Source organism: Antechinus flavipes, chromosome 5 (genome assembly GCF_016432865.1).
Source record: "Antechinus flavipes isolate AdamAnt ecotype Samford, QLD, Australia chromosome 5, AdamAnt_v2, whole genome shotgun sequence".
Taxonomy (NCBI): domain Eukaryota; kingdom Metazoa; phylum Chordata; class Mammalia; order Dasyuromorphia; family Dasyuridae; genus Antechinus; species Antechinus flavipes.
Window position 1 is genome coordinate 72140254 of NC_067402.1, and position 20630 is coordinate 72160883.

Genomic DNA, 20630 nt, shown 5'->3' on the forward strand with positions numbered 1-20630 from the left:
GTGAATCCACACATGTTTTGTTTGGGAATGTAATCAGCGGTTTTTCCGCTAACAGATTTTGAGTTGTGGGGAGATGGCAGAAGTTTTCCTCCTTTACTTGTTTGATGAGGAGGCCTAATTTTACTTCAAATGCTTTGACATGTGATTGCATGTCACAGATGAGCTTCCCCTTTCTTTGAAGTTGCATATTGAAATTGCTGAGTAGCTCTCTTACATCTGTCAGAAAGGCAAGGTGCCATTTCCATTCTGCATCATTGAGTTCTGGTATTTCTTTGTTTTTTGAAAGCAGAAAAGTTGTAATCTGTGGAAGTAAGTCATAGAAATGTTTCAAAACTTTCCCTTGACTCAACCAGTAGACTTCTGTGTGATATAGAACATCTTCATACTAAACATTTAGCTCAGACAGAAATTCCTGAAATTGTCTATGATTTAGTGCATTAGCTCTAATGAAGTTAACACAAGATACCATAATTTTTAGAACAAAGTCCCACTTCAGTGATTTACTACACAGCGCTTGTTGGTGGATGAGGCAGTATATGGCTATTGGATGAGAATGGTTATGTTTGTCCATTCTTGGTTAATACGAGCAAGTACTCCTTTCTTAGACCACACCATGCAAGGAGCACCATCAATTGTCACACTGGCTAGGTTAGCCCAGTTCAGCTCCAAATCATTCGTAGTTTGGCAAACCTTTTCATAGATATCCTCTCCTTTAGTTGTTCCTTTGATGCTTTGCAGTGCAGCAAGCACTTCTAGACTTCAAAATAATCATGCATCCCACGAATAAAAATTAGAAGTTGTGCAGAATCACGAACATCATTGCTTTCTTCAAGTGCCAAGGAAAAATATGAATTTTTTTTATGGAGTTTTGCAAATGCTGATGCAGGTTGTCTCCCATTTCTTCAATCCTCCATGTAATTGTAGGTCCTAAAAGACTCACTGTACTATCTGGACACATCTCTTGCAACAGAAAGAAGGCATTCTTTAACAAATTCTCCCTCCATGAATGGTCTGCCAGTGCGTGCTATTAGCTTGCCAACTTGAAGACTTGCTCGCAGTGATGAAATATTTAGCTGCTTCTGCTTCACAAAAGTATTTTGCTGAGTTGTCAATGTAATTTTCAGTTTTAATATTTTATCTTTTCTCACTTCTCCAATCAAACAAGCATATTTATCTTTATGTTGAGTTTCATAGTGTTGACACAAATTACATTCTTTGAATGCAGACACTATATTCTGGCATATCAGACATACAGCTCTTTCCTTGTACTGCATGAAAAAGTAATCATACATGTAAACTTATTTTGTATTTAATTTATATTTTAATATATTTAACATGTATTGGTCATACTTCCATCTAGGGGAGGCAATGGGGGGAAGAAGGGGAAAAATTGGAACAAAAGGTTTGACAATTGTCAATGCTGTAAAATTACCCATACATATAACTTGTAAATAAAAAGCTATAATAAAAGAAAAAGAAAAAAAAAAAAAGAAAAAGTAATCATAAGTCCACTGTTCCTTGAATATCTTACATTCCGAGTCAATTTTTCTTTTTCTTGATATCATTATTTTCCAGGGATTCCAAATTACTATTAGTAAAATACCAATATATATATATATATATATATATATATATATATATATATATTATATATATATATATATATATATATATATATATATACAATGCTACAAAAACAATATACCAGCAATAACTTTACCCACACAGAGACATACAAACTGCAATGCCCAACTTCCTCCTAGCTGCCTCTGTGCTGTGATGCCTCCATTTCCTGCACTCTCTCTCCTGCTCATCATGTTCCCACTTCCATCCTTCACTGCTGTAGTGAATTCCTCCTGCAGCGGCCATGACATGCACAGCATGCACTGTACATACCCCATACCTGTCTGTTGTCGTGGCTGCCGTTACTGTACAAGGCCACGGGCTGTCAGTTCTCCGTCTTCTGCATCTCTCTCCCTTCCTCACACCACTCACCCTGGCCTGTGAACTCATCTCACCTCGGTATTGCCTCACACTCTGTCTCCACTGTCTCAGCCCAGAAGTGTGCATTGTTAACACGAGTTTAGGTTGAATGTCACTTCCGGTCTGATTTTGCCATAAGCCGGTGGGCTGCATAAACATCCTCAGCAGGCCACATCTGGCCCGCAGGCCGTAGTTTGAGGACCCCTGCTTTAAACCTCTCCACCTTCCTCAAATCTGGTGAACTATGGTCATGGCTTTCAAAAATCCAGGGTCATCTCTACAATATGATGTATCAAAGGATATCTTTATGGAGAAATAATATAAGTATCTTATTTGAAATCTTTTCATGGGCCCAGATATATTGATATTATTGTATTCATTATAGCCTTAAAAGGATAAAATTTAGTGTTTGTCATTTTTCCCGTTAATTGCAGGCCTTACCACTTTCATTATTCTCTCTTTTTGCTTTCTATTTATTTATTCATGACTTCCTATAACAAAGGGAATGACCCTTATAAAAGCAGATGACAAAGCCACCAAACTTAGTAATTTTTGTGACCTCTTTTTAAAGCTAATATAAATTTTACATAATTTCATTGAAGCCAAATATCTTCTCTTTCCTCTAAGTAAATAGAAAATTGCTCATTCTCTGTTCTATGCTTTTTAGCAGGCTGTGAAGTTAAATATTTTTCTTTGCTATGTAACCTTTTCTATCCTCCATAATTATTATATCTTCTCTAAACATGCCCTTTTTTTTCTACTTACTTTGTTAAATTCTCATTGCTTTTCATAATAACTTGAACTAGAAACAAACTTCACGCAGGATCTGACCATTGTCAATTGTTTTTCCTTCACACTGGGGGAGAGAGTGGTATTTTAATGTTATTCTCACTCTCACAGTATTTTCTGGGAAGAAGCATTAAATACCTGGTTAAAATCACCACAAGGGAATGTTTATTAATTCAAGGTCTTTTATCAGTAGTCTGCCAAGATCCATAGTTCTAGTCTAAGTCAGTGTTTAAAAAGAAGCATATCAACAAGAAATACAATCCACGGATAATTTATGGGCAAAAACAAGGAGGAAGGAGTGGAGATGAATTACCTCCATAATCAAAATTAAAAAAAAAAAAAAAAAAACATGTGAAAAGCACACTGCAAGACTCTTTTACATGTTTTAATTTTAGGAAAACTGGTGATAGACATTTCAGTTTTAGCATTGTTCTTACTTTAAAATTATCCTGCCTCAAGGAGGAAGGTCATTTGGAGTCACTTAATAATCTTAAAGTTGAGAAAAATGTTTCCCCTGAAGTTTCTTGATGTGTTCCTCTCCCCAGATTTCCATTTAAGAAAAAATACATGCTAGTCATGTTACCTTATTAAAAAAGAATGTGTAGGTAAGTATTTAACAATTGGCTTTCAAAACAAAACAAAGCATACCAACACACATGAACACACACACAAAAACACACAAACCCAACATTCTCACGGCTCATTTAAAGTCGAATCTGAATTTTTAACATTTTCCATGACATAATTAGGTCTAAAAAATCACCAAACAATAAATCAAATTGTGATTTTAAATAGCCTTTTCTTATTTCCAATGTACATATATTATTCTAAAAAATTTATAATAGCTTCTCATGAGACCAAATGAGACCAACTTCAATATGTCCCTATTTATAGCAAAGTTCATATTCTGATTTCCAACCTCTTCTGGTTCTTGATTTTCCATTTGTGGAAGTACCCATGCCAACAATGTTTACTTCTAACCTGTTATGGACTCTGCCTTACTTCTCAGATTACTTTTTCATCTTTACTACACCATTCCATTCCTTTGTATGTATTGTCTTCCTTCATTAGAATGTAAGCTTCTTGAAGTCAGAGACTGCCTCTCTTTTTTCTTGTTCATTTTTGCATATCAATACCTGGCACATAGTTCACTCATTTCACTCATATTCAAGTCTTTGTCATCCCTCTCAGGGTTTCCTTGGCAAAGATACCGGGGTAGTTTGTCATTTCTTTTTTCAGCTCACTTCATCCAGCTGATGAGAAAACAGAAGCAAGCAGTGTTAAGTGACTTTACCAGAATCACAGAACTAGTAAGTGTCTGAGGCCAGATTTGAACTTAGGAAGATGAGTTTTTTTGACTTCGAGACCAGAATCCTATTTGCTGGGCCACTGGCACATAGTGAATACTTCATAAATGTCATGATATACAGATGGATATGTAGAGTAGATTTATGTGGGATGATGTATTATATAATGATGACCAGCATTTCTATCATTATTGTTCTTCTGTACAAATGCCCTGTAAATATTAAGAAATTTTGAAAAGGGAAGTCATTAAATCAGATTGGTGACTTTATTGTGAATGAATGCTCTTTCAACAATCCTATAATACCAAGTGTCTCCTTTTTTGAGGCAATAATAGGAAAGACTTGTAATTTCATTGATGTAGAAATAATTTTCTTGGAATTCAGATCAGACAGGATCTCTCCAATTTAATACTTTTGATGACTGCCTGCAACTCTGACAAAGTAAGCAAATCATGGTCATAACATTATGATGGAGGCACAATTTGTCCCAGGACTTTCATATGAGATGACTAGTTCTCTGTCTACCCTCCCCACTCTGCCAGGGACCGTGGAATAAATGTCCTATATATGAATGAGAAGAACTGAGCTAATATAGTGGTGCCATTACCAGGATATATTTGTGGTTCCACATTTCAGTTTTCATATTTGCAAAAGAAAGGATTTAGAAAAGATGACCTCTAACTTCCTTTCTAGTTCTAAAACTGTCACCCAAGGAACTTACATAAAGTTTGCTATCATATGCACATCTCTATGGAACTGCAATTTTATGTAATATATTGAAATGTTTGCTACTTTTTAATTAGACACTCTATTTAAGATACTTTCTATTTGAGGTAGATGCCATGCTAGAGTTAGTATTATAGAAGCAACAAGCTACTCTGGGAAAGCCCATTGAATAAGGAGTCCTAGGACTTTAGTTTGAAAACTAGATCTATAACATATTCTCTGTGGAATTTTGGGCAAGTTATAAAATTTATTTGGGCTTTCAGTATAAAATGAGGGAGTTAGTGTGGATGACCCCTAATTCTCTTCCAAATTCGCACTTATCATCCTTTGAATTCAAGTTCCTTACAAGTAAGAATTATATCCCTTACTTTCTTTATACCTTTATTATCATCATTTACTACAATTCCTTTTCTGCCTGTGAATATTGGGTGAATTTTATGTACCTGATACTATCAAAATAATGTATCCTCATTTCATTTAAAAATAACAAACTATTTGTAATAAAAATATAGAGTTCATTGCCAAATTTAAATATTATTCCATTTGAAATAGTTGGCGCTTGCTGAAGTCACTATATTTATTTTACATTTAATTTTACATTCAAGAACCTTGCTTTCTCTCTCTCTAAAAAAAATATATATATATATATATATATGTATATATACTGGATACTTTCCAGAGAAAATAATTCTCATCACAATTAGAATTTTTTTAAATGACAATAATTATGAGGGGGAAAACAATGTTGATGGAAGCTGGGGACAAGAGCAGTGAGATAAAGCGTTTTCTATGACTAAAAGCAAAGGAAATTAGGTACAATACCCAACTTCACTCCCCAGATGGTCATATTTTCATTGATTTGAAGATAAAATAGAGAACATTAATCAACTTTACTCTTTTTTTTTTTTGGTGGCCTTCCTTTTACTATACAGTACAGCTCATAAATAGCTGAATGATACATTTAAATTAGAATCCAGAAGGTTCTTCTGGCTGGATTTTTAATCACCAACTATGTGCAAATGCTCATTTCAGTTCAAATCAGCATCGCTGAGATCACAAGCTTGCTCAAAATCATTTGTCTTTTGGTGCTTTGACTGAAGCATAGAATGGAATCAGACTTTCTTGGAGGGCTTCTTTTCTTTTGGTTATGCCTTTGATCTTTTTATGTACAGCCGCATCTGGCTAAGACAATGAATAGAAGAGGCACAAAGACTTGTGAAAGAGAAAGGTTAACTAACATTTGTGCACTATACAAGTGGGTTTTGATTTTGGGCTTTGGCCACTGTTAAGAACAGAAAGATTCTTATTTAATTTCAGCTTATTTCCTTTGAAAATGGGTGGGTCTCAAAGTATTTGAGCTTACTAAAAGTAAACACCTAAACTATGTAAACTTCTAAGGACTTTCAGCATCAGGAAATGATTTATATTGTAGTTTGAAACTCTGATTCTTGTCCCACTTGGAAGTTTAACTTAGGGGAAAAAATGAAAAGCAATAGAAAATAAGAATTAAAACTTTTTTTTTTAAACTTGAAGGATCAAAATAAGTTTTGGTCCAAGCCAAAAAAAAAAAAAAAAAAAAAAAAAAAAGGTTACAGCTATTTTCAATTCACTTAAGTCTTTATTTACCTTAGTTGCTACTCATGGTTACACCATTACACTTGTGGTTTGCACCAAACTCAGTACATTTCTTTGTGAAGGGAGGCAGAAAAAGAAAGAGAAAGAAGAATAGAAGTAGCAAAATAATCCTTAGATCTGATTTCCAAATTTTCCAGGATATTACTAATTCCAATTATCTTAAGAACTATCCCCCAGTTATAAAAATTCAAAAAAATCCAAAAACTATACCAAGATAACTCTTTAAAATGAAATTAAATATCATTTACTTTGTTCTTTTAAAAATGTCATATGGTAGTTTAAAAATGTGTTGAAATGATTTTTTTTTGAATGCTACTATGAAGAAGCCCCCAAACTATTGTGTCTTATTGAACTAACAATCTTCATCTTTCATTTGCCAATTTCTGCAGCTCACAGTAGGGTTTATATAATTGTAAAGTATCTCTATCATATAATCCTTATTTCTACCCTTTCAAAAATTTATATTTGATATGGAAAAGAGGGAGGTTGAATGAAATTTCCTCATCATAGAATTACTCAGTTATTTGTCCATTTGTCCAATTTTCTCCAAATTGCTACCAAATTAATATTTTAAGGCCTCCTTTGCCTGTGGCATCTGTCAGCTCATTGAGCCACAATGATAGTTCTGACTTATCACTTCTCACCTGGAATCTTGTACTCACCTCATAAATGGTCTTCTCCCACCATGCTATACATTTCCTTATTCTAAGCCATCTCAATTCTACCTTTCCAGTAAATCTCTCTACCTTGTCTACTGAACTCTCTGGAAATCCTGTTTCATAATTAACAAATTTCTAGTATTTTAGCTCACTTATTTTCCTTACTCCTTCCATTTTCTAGAACTCACTAAGGCTTAGCTTCCATATCACAACACTACCTCTGGAAACTCCTTTTTTACAGGTTGAATCCTTACTCAAATATGACCTACTCACTGATCATAGTTGGAGAATACAAATACTCTTAATTCTGTACAATAACTTTAGCAACTTCTCATTTCATTTGGTAAAAAATTTATCACCAAATTGAGATCCAGTAATTGTTACTTTGCTGTATATTTTCTCAGGGACAATACTTGCTTAATAGTCTTTCTCTCTATTCTTAATCCTGCTCTCTTTCTAGGGAATTTCACTTAGCATGTTTATATTATTTCAAATTTCCTAATGGCATTTCTTCAATCTAATCAATTATCGTTTGCTCTTATATTTTACATCATATACATGGAGGGATGGTCATGTGTTTTATCTTGCCATGACTCAAACATATCTACTTCTATATTCATGAACTCTGAATTTCCTTTATCTAATTACAATCTTTTCCCCCATCTCTTTCTCTATGCTTTACTCTTTGTAAACCCAGTTTGTATCTTCACCATGACTTCTACTTTCTTCATTCCTTATTATTATCCACCTCTGATTTGATTGTCTTCTCTTTTCCCAGGCTTGACCCTATGATGGACCAGATTAATTCACTATTATTCTCTCCTATTGATTGACTTATCTTGGATTACACACTCTAACGTTAGATAACCCACACTATACTCCTCCATGTTCCTACTGTGACACTTAGGAAAAAATATGCAACTATTGACTAGGCAGATTAAAAAATAGAGTAGTTGATCTCAACTAGAACTTCCCTGTAGCAAGGGAATCCTCCTTTCTTGTTGATTCCATATCTCCATGCCCCACCTCCCAGTTATTATTTCAAAATTTTTATTTTCTCATCAACAAAATGATGGTTCTACCTTCCTTCTAGCTTAAGATCTCAGCTCATATTTTACAAAATATTCAAAACCATTTTCCAATACTTCATTCTGCATTTCTCCACATCTCATAATTTTATGACATTATTCCCCACTAATTCCTCCAGTCTTTTATTATTTTCATTTCTTTTTTTAAAATCTTTTTTAGGTTATTTATTTTAATACACTTTTTTTTGAATTATGTTGGGAGAGAAAAATCCAGCAAAGGGGGAAAACTATGGGAGAGATTTAAAAAAAACAGAAAAAATAAGTGAACATAGCATATTTTGATTTATTTTCATTCCCTTTAGTTCTTTTTTCTTGATGCAGATGGCATTTTTTTGTCCAAATCTATTGGGATTCCTTTGGATCACTAAACTACTAAAACAAACCAAGCATTTCATAGCTGATCATCACACATTTTTTGCTATTATTGTGTTAATGTATTCTTGGTTCTGCTTCTTTGGCTCAGCAGCAGTTCATGTAAATATTTCTAGGCCTTTTTATAATCAGCTGGTTCATCATTTCTTATAAGACAATAATATTCCATTACCTTCATGTACCACAACTTTTTCAGCCATTCCCCACTTGATGGTGTTCTACTCCTTTTACAATTCTTTGCTACCACAAAAAGAGCTGCTACAAACATTTTTGGACATGTGGGTGCTTTTCCCCTACTTTATGATTTCCTTGTGATATAGACAAAGTAATGGTCAAAGCGTATGCACAGTTTAATAACCCTTTGGGTATAGTTCCAGATTGCTTTTCAGAATTGTTGGATCAATTCACAACTCCACCAACAATATATCAGTGTCCCAGTTTTCCCACATCCCCCCCAAAATTTATCATTATTCTTTCCTATCATCTTAGCCAATCTGAGAGATATAATCAGAGTTGTTTTAATTGGCATTTCTATAATCAATAATAATTTTGAGCATTTTTTCATATAAATATAAATGGATTTAATTTCATCATATGAAAATTATTCATATCCTTTGACCATTTTTCAATTGCTGAATGATTTGTATTCTTATAAATTTGACACTGTTATTTATATATTTTAGAAATGAGATCTTTATCAGAAATATTAGGTATAAAGATTTTTCCCAGCTTCATACTTCCCTTTAATCTTCTTTCTGTTGGTTTTAGCTGTACAAAAACTTTTTTAGTTTAATGTAATCAAAGTTGTCCATTTTGCCTTTCATAATGTTCTCTAGTCCTTCTTTGGTCACAAATTCCTTTCTTCTCCAAAGATCTGATAGGTAAATTATCTCTCAATTTGTTTATGTTATCATTCTTTATGTCCAAATCATGTATCCATTTTGACCTTATTTTGGCATGGGGTATAAGATGTTGATTTATACTGAATTTGTGATATATTATTTTCCAGTTTTCCCAGCAATTTTTGTCAGTGAGTTCTTTTTGTCGAAGCTAGAGTTTGGGGGTTTATTAAATATGAGATTACTACAGCCCTTGCTTTTTGTAATGTTTATATATATATATATGTGTGTGTGTGTGTGTGTGTGTGTGTGTGTGTGTGTGTGTATACATACATATATATTTATATTTATATAATCATATCATGTATATCTAATCTATTCCACTGATCCACTCTATTTCCTAGCCAGTACTCCAGTACCAAATGTTTTTGATAACTGCTGCTTTATAATATAGTTTTAATCATGGTATTGCTAAATCACCATCTTTTGTATTTTTCTCATTAATTTCCTTGATACCTTGACCTTTTTAGATGAATTTTGTTATTATTTTTGTAGTTCTATAAAATAATGTTTTGGCATTTTGATTAGTATGGCACTGAAGAAGTAGACCGATTTAGACAGAATTGTCATTTTATTATATTAGCTCAGCCTAGCCATGAACAATTGAAAATTTTCCAATTATTTAGATCTGATTTTATTTGTGTCAGAAGTATTTTGTAATTGTTTTATATAATTCTTATAGTTCTTGAGTTTGTCTTGGCCAGTAGGCCCCAAGTATTGTATTTTGTCTACAGTAATTTTAAATGGAATTTCTATTTCTATCTCTTGCTGATAGACTAGTTAAATCTTTTATGATGCGATGATCCTTGTTGATTTCCACAGACAATGCCTTTACATGTTCATCAAATATCTTTTGATCATTTTAAGCTAGATTTTTGAATAGAAAGTTGCAAAACACGATTTCTTCATTATTTGTTCATTTTTGTTGATGATCAGCGCAGAAAATCTTTTGAATACTGATAAAACCAGCTTAAGAAAAATAAAGCCTATCAGAAGAAAGAGAAGAGATACAAATTATTTTGAAAGATTAAAAAAAAAAAAGAATACTCTCTATCAGAGTCAGAAGACCAGAATGAAGATAAAGTTTAGTACATTGTGTTACTATATACCATCTCATAACATGTGATGTGTTCTCAGGTTTTAACAATATATCAGAAAATTTACAAATAAAATCTTTTTTTTTCCTAAGGTTATGCTATGGATTGAGTTATTTCAGAATTCTCTTGCTAAAACCTCACTAAAGAGAGAAATTTTTAGGCTTCTCCCACTAATATTAAAGCATGGGATTGTTCTCTAATCCAGACATGGAAGGGACAAGAAGCTAGAACAATAGATTTTAATTGTTGAGGCTTGGGTGGAAGGTATAGAAAAATTGAGGAAGTTGAAATATTGTAAGGCACTACTACAAAAATAAGGGAGATCTAGAAAAAATGTGGTGCTTTAGAGGCTACAAAAATATAAACAGCATAAAGAAGTAGGGACAAAAGTGAAAGATTACCTAGTGAAGACAAATTTCATTTATTGCATTTTCATCACTGTAAAAGCTTCCTAATTAGTTTCCCATCTTAAAATTTCCCCAGTTTTGTCCATTTGTCCATTTTGCTGACAAGGTAGTTTTCTTTAATTACCAAGTTGACCATAATACTCATCTAGTTTTTAATAGCCTATAGAATAAAACTATACATTTCTCTCTTAAGCTTTCAAAGACTTGAAAAATTTTTCATCAACTTATGTTTTCAGTCTTATTGGACATTTATTACATCTCCCAAAGTATTCTATTACATAGCCAAATTAGTTTATCTCTTTCTCAAAACTTTCTATTGGCCACCCAACATATCCTTAATGTATTCTCTCTGTTCCCTCCATATCACAGAAACCTTTCCTTCTTTCAATTATTATTTTCTATATATTTGATTTTCTGATCCCCTCACTTGATATATTTTTCCCTCTCAAATTAGCTTATATTTATCTTTATATTCATTTTTATATATTCTCTTTGTATTTATTATACATATGCCTATATCTCAGCTTTTTGTTTCCCCTCCATGTATGGAAATGTAAGTTCACTTAGATCAACAATCTTTTTTGACCATATCCCAGTGTCCAGCCAGATTCTTCCTACATAGAGGTACTTGTTTATTGATTTCTTGCTGATTTCTTAATTGATTCACATTTTCAAGTGTTCAACCCTGAGAACAATTATCGGTCTTGGATGATTAAGTCACCTAAATACTTTAGGTAATAATCTTTAGAGGTTCCTTCATTCTTTTACCTAATGATTCTCTAATGGTGTGATTATACAGTATTCCAGAAGCCTGGTATCTTTTCTTTGATAAATAAACATATAAGATTACTTCTTAAGCTATGCCCTTAACTAAAATTTTAAAAACAGCTAAAAATAACACTGTAGGCGGAGTTAAGTATTGCAATAATGACACATATAGTCAAATTTTCTTAGGATGGTTTTTTAAAAGGGATATTTGTGGCATTCCAAATTTCTAGTATGAGTATCTCCCAGTAAATTCTGAGTCTAACCACTTGTTGACATCCAAACCACATTGGATAGACAGGACATTATCTTTTCAGACATATGTGCTTGGCTTCCTTATGAAATATTACTTTTGCACATCATAACATGCCCATTATAATATTTATTTTTTATATAAGCAAAGAATATGGGAGAAAATGCAGTATGCTGTTAACAACTATGTGTCATGGGCTAACCAAGTGCATGCCAATTTAGAAATTATCAAGATGTTTTATATTCTTTCCTCAGTCTCAAAATAAAAACAATGAACCAAACAAAAATAATCAATTATATACATTTGAAATGTGCCCCACACCATGGTATTTCTAATTTTTTTGTCTAAACATAAAAATGCCAACTTAAAAAACCTGATGATCATAGAAAAATAAAGGGGGTAAAAGCTAAAGCTAAAATGGAACTTCCAGATTCTTTCCCTTCCCCTCTCTTATCTACCCCTCAGTGGGAAAACAAGCAATTTAATATAGGTTATACATGTGTAATCTTACAAAACATTTTCATAATAATCATATTGTAAAAGAAAACATGCCAAACAACACAACAACAATAGCAAATTTCAAAAAAAATAAAGTTTACAAAAAAGTATGCTTCAATCTGTATTCAAGCTCCATCAGTTCTTTCTCTGGGGATGAATTGCATTTTTCATCATAAGTCCATCAAAGTTATTTTGGATCATTATATTGCTAAGAATAGCCAAGTAATTCAGGTGATCATCTTAGAGTAGTACTGTTTATACACAGTACATTTCATTTTGCATCAGTTCATGTTAGTCTTTCTAGGCCTTTCTAAAACTAGCTTATTTATCACTTTTATAGAACAATAATATTCCATTAGTTTTATCACAATTTATTCAGCCATTAACCTAACTGATGAGAATATCCTCATTTTCCAATTCTTTGACAATCCCAAAAGAGCTACTACAAAAAGTTTTGCACAGTAGGTCCTTTCCCCTCCTTTCTGACCTTCTTGGAATACAGAACAGTAGTTGCACTGCTGGGTCAAAGGATATGCAGTTCTATAACCTTTTGGGCAGATTCCCAATTGTTTTCCAGAATCTACAGATCAGTTCACAAATCTACCAACAATGTCTCAATTTTCCCACATCCCTTCCAACATTTAGAATTTATAATTATCTTTTCCTGTCTTCTTAGACAATCTGAAAAATTTATGAGGTAGAACCTTAAAGTTGTTTTAATTTCCACTTATCTAATCATAAATAATTTAGAACATTTTTTTTCCATATAACTACAGATGTCTTTACTTTCACCATTTGAAAATTGTCTCTTCATATGCTTTGACCATTTATCAATTTGGGAATGACTTGTTTTCTTATAAAATTGATATGATCCTGTATCTATTTTAGAAATGAGACCTTTATCAGAAACACTGGCTACAAATTTCTCCCCAGATTTGTACTTCCCTTTTAATCTTGTTTCTGTTTGTGCAAAACCTTTTAAAATTAATGTAATCAAAGTTGTACATTTTGCATTGCAGAATTTTCTCTAGTTCTTCTTTGGTCATAAATTCTTCCCTTTTCCAAAAATTTGATAGGCAAATTATCCCTTGTTCTTCTAATTTGCTTATGGTACTACCTTTATGTTCAAATCATGTACCCATTTTGACCTTATTTTGGTTTGAGATTTGACATGTAAGTCTATATTGAATTTCTGACAAATTACTTTGCGGTTTTCCCAGGAATTTTTGTCAAATAGTGACTTCTGATTCCAGAAGCTGGAGTGTGGGAGTTTATCAAATCCTAAATTACTGCAGTCCTTGATTATGATGTTTTGTGTATCTAATCTATTCCACTGATCCATGACTCTCTTTCTTAGCAGTACCAAATGATTTTCATTATTGCTCCTTTATAATATAGTTTTGGTCTGGTATTGCTAAGCCACCATTCTTTGTATTTTTCATTAATTTCCTGGATATTCTTGATCTTTTGTTCTATCAGATTAATTTTTGTTATTATTTTTATTATTTTTCTAGCTCTATGTAACATTTTTGGCATTTTGATTGGTATGGTATTGAATAAGTAGACCAATTTAGATAGAATTGTCATTTTTATTTTATTAGCTAGTCCTACTCATCAACAATTGATATTTTTCCAATTGTTTAGATCTGTCTGTGTGAGAAACATTTTGCAATTATGTGCAAATAGTTTGTTTTGGTTATTAGACACCCCAGTTTTTATTTTGTGTACCGTTATTTTAAATGGAATTTACCTTTCTATTTCTTGCTGTTGAACATTGTCAGCAATATATAGAAATGCTGATGATTTGTGTGGGTTTATTTTATATTCTGCAATTGTGCTGAAGCTTCTTACATTTGTTTTGTTTTTTATAAGCACAAAGGCATTTTTATTTTTATTTATATTTGCAACAGATGCTTTATTTTTGTTGTGAAGTCTGCTGTACTTAAATATGGATTCTCTATTTTTATTTTTTATTAAAGCTTTTAATTTATAAAACACATGCATGGGTAATTTTTCAACATTGATTCTTTCAAAGCCTGCTGTTGCAAATTATCCCCTCCTTCCCTCCACCCCTTCCCTAGATGGCAGGTAGTCCAATACATGTTAAATATGTTAAAATATATGTCAAATCCAATATATGTACACATTTTTATACAATTATCTTGCTGCACAAGAAAAATCAGATCAAGAAGAAAAAAACTGGAAAAGAAAACAAAATACAAGCCAACAACAACAGAAAATGTGAGAATGCTATGTTGTGGTCCATGTTTAACTCCCATGGTCCTCTCTTTGGGTGGAGATGGCTCTCTTCATCACTGAACAATTGGAATTGGTTTGAATCATCTCATTATTGAAGAGAATCACATCCATCAAAATTGATCATCGTATAATCTTCTTGCTGCCACAAACATTTTTGCACATGTGGGTCCCTTTCCCTTCATTAAGATTGCTTTAGGATATAAACCCAATGGAAACATTGCTGGATCAAAGGATATGCACAGTTTGATAACTTTTTGAGCATAGTTCCAAATTGCTCTCCAGAATGGTTGGATCTGTTCATAGTTCCACCAACAATGTATTTGAGTCCAAGTCTTCCCACACCCCCTCCAACATTTGTCATCTTTTCCTATCATCTTAGCCAAACCAAGAGGTATATAGTGATATCTCAAAGTTGTCTTCAATTTGGATTTTTCTGATCAATAGTGATTCACAATACTTTTTCATATGATTAGAAATAGTTTCAATTTCTTCATCTGAAAATTATCTTATCCTTTGACCATTTATCAGTTGGAGAATGGCTTGAATTCTTATAAATTTGAGTCAATTATATATTTTAAAAATGAAGACTTTATCAAAATGTTTGAATATAAAAAATTTTTCCCCAATTAATTGCTTCCTTTCTTATCTTGTCTGTATTAGTTTTGTTTGTACAGAATCTTTTTAACTTCATATAATCAAAACTATCTATTTTGTGATCAATAATCATCTCTAGTTCTTCTTTGGTCATAAAGTCCTTCCTCCTCCACAGATCTGAAAGGTAAACTATCCAATGCTTTTCTAATTTGTTTGTAATATCATTCTTTATGTCTAGATCATAAACCCATTTCAAACTTAGCCTGGTATATGGTGTTAGGTATGGGTCAATGTCTAATTTCTGCCATACTAGTTTCCAATTTTCCCAGCAGTTTTTGTCAAATAGTGAATTCTTAGCCCAAAAGTTGGGGTCTTTGGGTTTGTCAAACACTAGATTCCTATAATCATTGACTATTTTGTCCTTTGAACTTAACCTATTTCACTGATCGACTATTCTAGTACTTAGCCAGTATCAAATGGTTTTAGAGGTCTGCCACTTTATAATATAGTGTTAAATCTGCTACAACTAGGTTACCTTCATTTTTTTTTCATTAATTCCCTTGAAATTTATGACTCTTTTCTTCCAGATGAATTTTGTTGTTATTTTTTCTAGGTCATTAAATGGTTTCTTGGGAGTTTGATCAATATAGCACTTAATAAATTGATAAGTTTGGATAGTATTGTCATCTTTATTATATTCACTTGATCTATCCAAGAATACTTGACAGTTTTCCAGTTGTTTAGATTTGACTTTATTTGTGTGGAAAGTGATTTGCAGTTTTGTTCATATAGTTCCTGACTTTCCCTTGGCAGACAGATTCCCAAATGTCTTATACTATGAACAGTTACTTTAAATGGCATTTCTCTTTGTATCTCTTGCTGTTGGATTTTTTTAGTGATGTATAAAAATGCTGATGATTTATGCAGATTTATTTTGTATCCTGCAACTTTGCTAAAATTGTTGATTATTTCTAATAGTTTTTTAGTTCATTATCTGGGGTTCTCTAAATATATCATCATATCATCTGCAAAGAGTGATAATTTGATTCCTAAGTACATACTGTAATTCATTTCATCATTTTTCTTCTTTTATTACCAAAGCAAGTATTTCTAATACAATATTGAATAGTAATGGTGATAGTGGGAAACTTTGTTTCCCCCCTGATCTTATTGGGATGGTTGAGGTCCTCCACTATTACAGTTTTAATGGCTATTTCTTCTTATAACTCTCTTAACTTCTCCTTTAGGTATTTAGATGCTATACCACTTGATGCATGATATGTTTAGTATTGATATTGTTTCATTATCTATGGTACCCTTTAGCAAGTTGTAGTTTCCTTCCTTATCTCTTTCAATTAGATCAATTTTTGCTTTTACTTGATCTGTGATCAGGATGCAACTTGATAACAATGGTGCAACTTGATAATAGGGAGAAGCAGAGGCAGTTTCAGAAGCCCTCAAACCAATGATAAGAGGACTAGGTACTGACTGACAATTTTATGTCTATATCTACTTCTGAGTTACACATTTTAAAGTCAGGGGAAATTGCTTTCAGTCATGAGAGAGAAGGAAATAGAGAGCAATATTGAAGAAGAAACAGAAACAGAAAAGGCTAGGGAAGTATTGACCACATTTCTTCCCAGATCACACAATCATGGAAACATCAAAAATATTCAAACCCAGAGAATCAGCTCTTCACAGCAGTGTAAAAAAAAGCCTAAAATTGGGATAGTAATTCTCCCATCCCTCATGATCAAAACAGAGTCTAATTTTGACATAAATTTCAAAATAAAAAAAAAATAGGCTGGTAAAATGAGCAAAGATAACAAAAGAAACACAAAAAAGTCAATTTGATGATAGATATGATCAAGACATTAACTCAAAAGAAGCTAATGATGGAATAAAAACTACAAATCAATTTTTAAAGAAAAAAGAAAATATGAATTAAACACAAGGTCAAAAAAATTTCAAAATCAACTAAAAGTGATAGAAGAAAAACAATAAAGAAATGAAAATAAGAAAGAAAATTATGAAGGGAAAGTTTGAAGTTTGGCAAAAAAAGAGGGATAAAAATACTGAAGGAAAGAACCCCTTTAAAACAGAACTGACTAAATAACAAAAAGAAGTACAAAATTTTACCAATGAAAATAACTTCACAAAGGATAGAATTGCCTAAAAGGCATAGAAAAAATAATACCTGAAAAAATAGAATTGGGTAACTGGAGCAAATGACTCAATAAAGCATCAAGAAACAATAAAATAAAATTAAAGGAAAGGGGAAAAAAGAGGAGAACAAGTATAAAATATGTGAAAAACAATTGACCCAAAAAATACATCAGAAAAAGAAATGTAATAATTATAGGACTACCTTGTTTTAGGATTATACCTTGTTTTATGTACCATCTTCTTTTTCCATTTTATTCTGTACATAAAATGCTTGTTTTATTTCATGTATATAAATTTCACAATTATATATAAATCAAAGATTTAAAAAAATCAACTTTCAATAAATTATCAAAGATAACTTCTTCAATATCCTTGACATAAAACATAAAGCAAAGAATCCACCAATTAAATTCTGAAAGAGATTTCAAAATGAAAACGTCCACTAATATTAAAGCCAAATGCTGGAGCTCCCAAGAAACGAGAAAATATTGTAAGCAGCAAGGAAAACAAACAAACAAACAAACAAAAAAGAACAAACAAACAAACAAAAAACAAGTCAGACATCACGGAGCTACAGTCAGGACTACACAAGATTTATCAGCTTCCACATGAAGGATTGGAGGGTTTGTAATATAATATTCCAGGAAACAAATAAGTTACAATTACAATCAAGAATAACCTATCCAGCAAAATTTATTATATCCTTCATGGATAAAAAGAAACATAAGTTCATGTAACCAACAAACATCTAATGAAATAGAGGACTAATAATATTCCTGGTAAAAAGATCAGAGCTTAGTAATTACTTTCAGATACAAATACAAATAAGAGTAGAGAGAAGCATTAAAAGGTAAACATGAAAGAAAAGTCATAGGGATGGAATAAGGTTAAACTGTTATATTGCTATAAGGAAAGAATACAGGTAACTGCTAAGAATTTTATCATTAAGAGTGTTAGGATTCTACATAGACAGAGGGCATAGGAGTAGGTTGGGATAATCTTAAAAAAAAAAAAAAAAACACTGGATGGGGATAGGAAGAGGAATTCTCTGAGAGAAAGGAAAGGGGAATAAAAATGGAGAATATTCTCTCATTTAAAAGAGATACAAAGGAATGCTTTTAAAGTAGACAAAAACATAGGCCAAACTAAACCCCATTTTCATCTAAATTGGATCAAAAAGGAAAAATATATTTGTACAGTAACATATAGAAATTAGGTATATAAATATATTTCATCAAATAGAGAAATAGAAAGGGAAAAGGATAAAATAAAGAGTGGTAATTAAAAGGGAAGTGAACAAAGGAAGGCAGTGATTAGAAGCAAAATGGACTTTAATATAGGGAAGGAATAAAGAGAGAAAAAGGATAAACAAAAAAATTGAATAAAATGAAATACATAATTAGTAATCATAACATGAATGTGAATGGGATGAATTTACCCATAAAATATAATAAAATAAAAAATCCATAAAAAAGAGAATATCTAAATGAAAAAGAAAACCAAATCTAACAATAGCCTTTTTATAAGAAAAATACTTGAAACGCAAAGTTAAAAGATGGGGACAGAATGAATCTATTATGTGTCAGCTAAAGTTAAAAAAAAAAAAAAACAACAAAAAACAAGGATTACAATTCTGGTTTTAGAATAGCAAAAGTAAACAGAGATTTAATTAAATACATAAATAGGAAACCACATTTGAAGAAAAATACCATAAAAATGAAATCATTTCAATACTAAACACATATGTATCAAAAGGATAGCATTCAAAATTCTTAAAAGAAAAAAAAGAGATCATTATACACTTCGACAACGATATTGTATGAGGACATATTTTGATGGAAGTGGATTTCTTTGACAAAGAGATCTGAGTTTCAATTGATAAATGATGGACAGAAGCAGCTACACCCAAAGAAAGAACACTGGGAAACGAATGTGAACTATCTGCATTTTTTTTTCTTCCCGGGTTATTTATAGCTTCTGAATCCAATTCTCCCTGTGCAACAAGAGAACTGTTTGGTTCTGCAAACATATATTGTATCTAGGATATACTGCAACATATCCAACATATATAGGACTGCTTGCCATCTAGGGGAGGGGGTGGAGGGAGGGAGGGGAAAAATCGGAACAGAAAGGAGTGCAAGGGATAATGTTGTAAAAAAATTACCCTGACATGGATTCTGTCAATATAAAGTAATTATTAAATAAAAATTTAAAAGAAAAAAAAGAAAAAAAAATCTTAAAAGGAAAAATTTAAGAAATGATAGGAGGAAATGAACATTAAAATTATATCATAGGGAGACCTCCATTTTCTAATCACAGAACTCTATAATCTGAACATGAACATGAATGAAGTCATGGCAATACATAAAATTTTAGAAAAGTTAGATATTATAAATTTCTGGAGAATGCTGAATATAAATAGCAGGTTGAATATCTTCAGCTGTAACTGACTTCTTTACAAAATTGACTGTGTATGAAGACATAAAAAACTTTATAAACAAATGCAAAATATCAGAAATATTAAAAAAACTGCTTCAAAGAATAATACAATAAATTATATTCAAAAAGGGACCACAGAAGCATTTATTAAAATTAATTGAAAACAAATATAATCATAAAGAATGAGTAAGTCAAAAACAAAATATATGAGCAATCAATAATTTAATTAGAATGATAACAATGAAACAACAAACCAATATTTGTGGCAAAGGAATATTTATTGGAGTATATATTGTATCAATAAAAAAGAGAAAGAGCTGACAAGTGAACTGTACATGCAACTAAAAAAATAACAAGGAAAAGAACAAGTTAGAAATATTGAATTAAATATAAAAATGGTGATTAGAAAATCATAGGAAGGACTAATAAAATTGAAAGTAAAATGAACTAATAAGTGAAATTATGAGCTGATTTTGTGGTGGGGGAGCAACAAAATAAAAAAAATAATTAAATTGCAATAAATCATAGAAACAATGGAGATGAGGAAAAACTGGAAAACTAACACATTGTTGGTAGAGTTTTGAAATGATCTACCATTCTGGAGAGGAATTTGGAACTGTATCCAAAGGACTATCAAACTGTGCATAACCTTTTACCCAGCAGTATTTCCTGAAAATAATAAGCAGTATCTCTC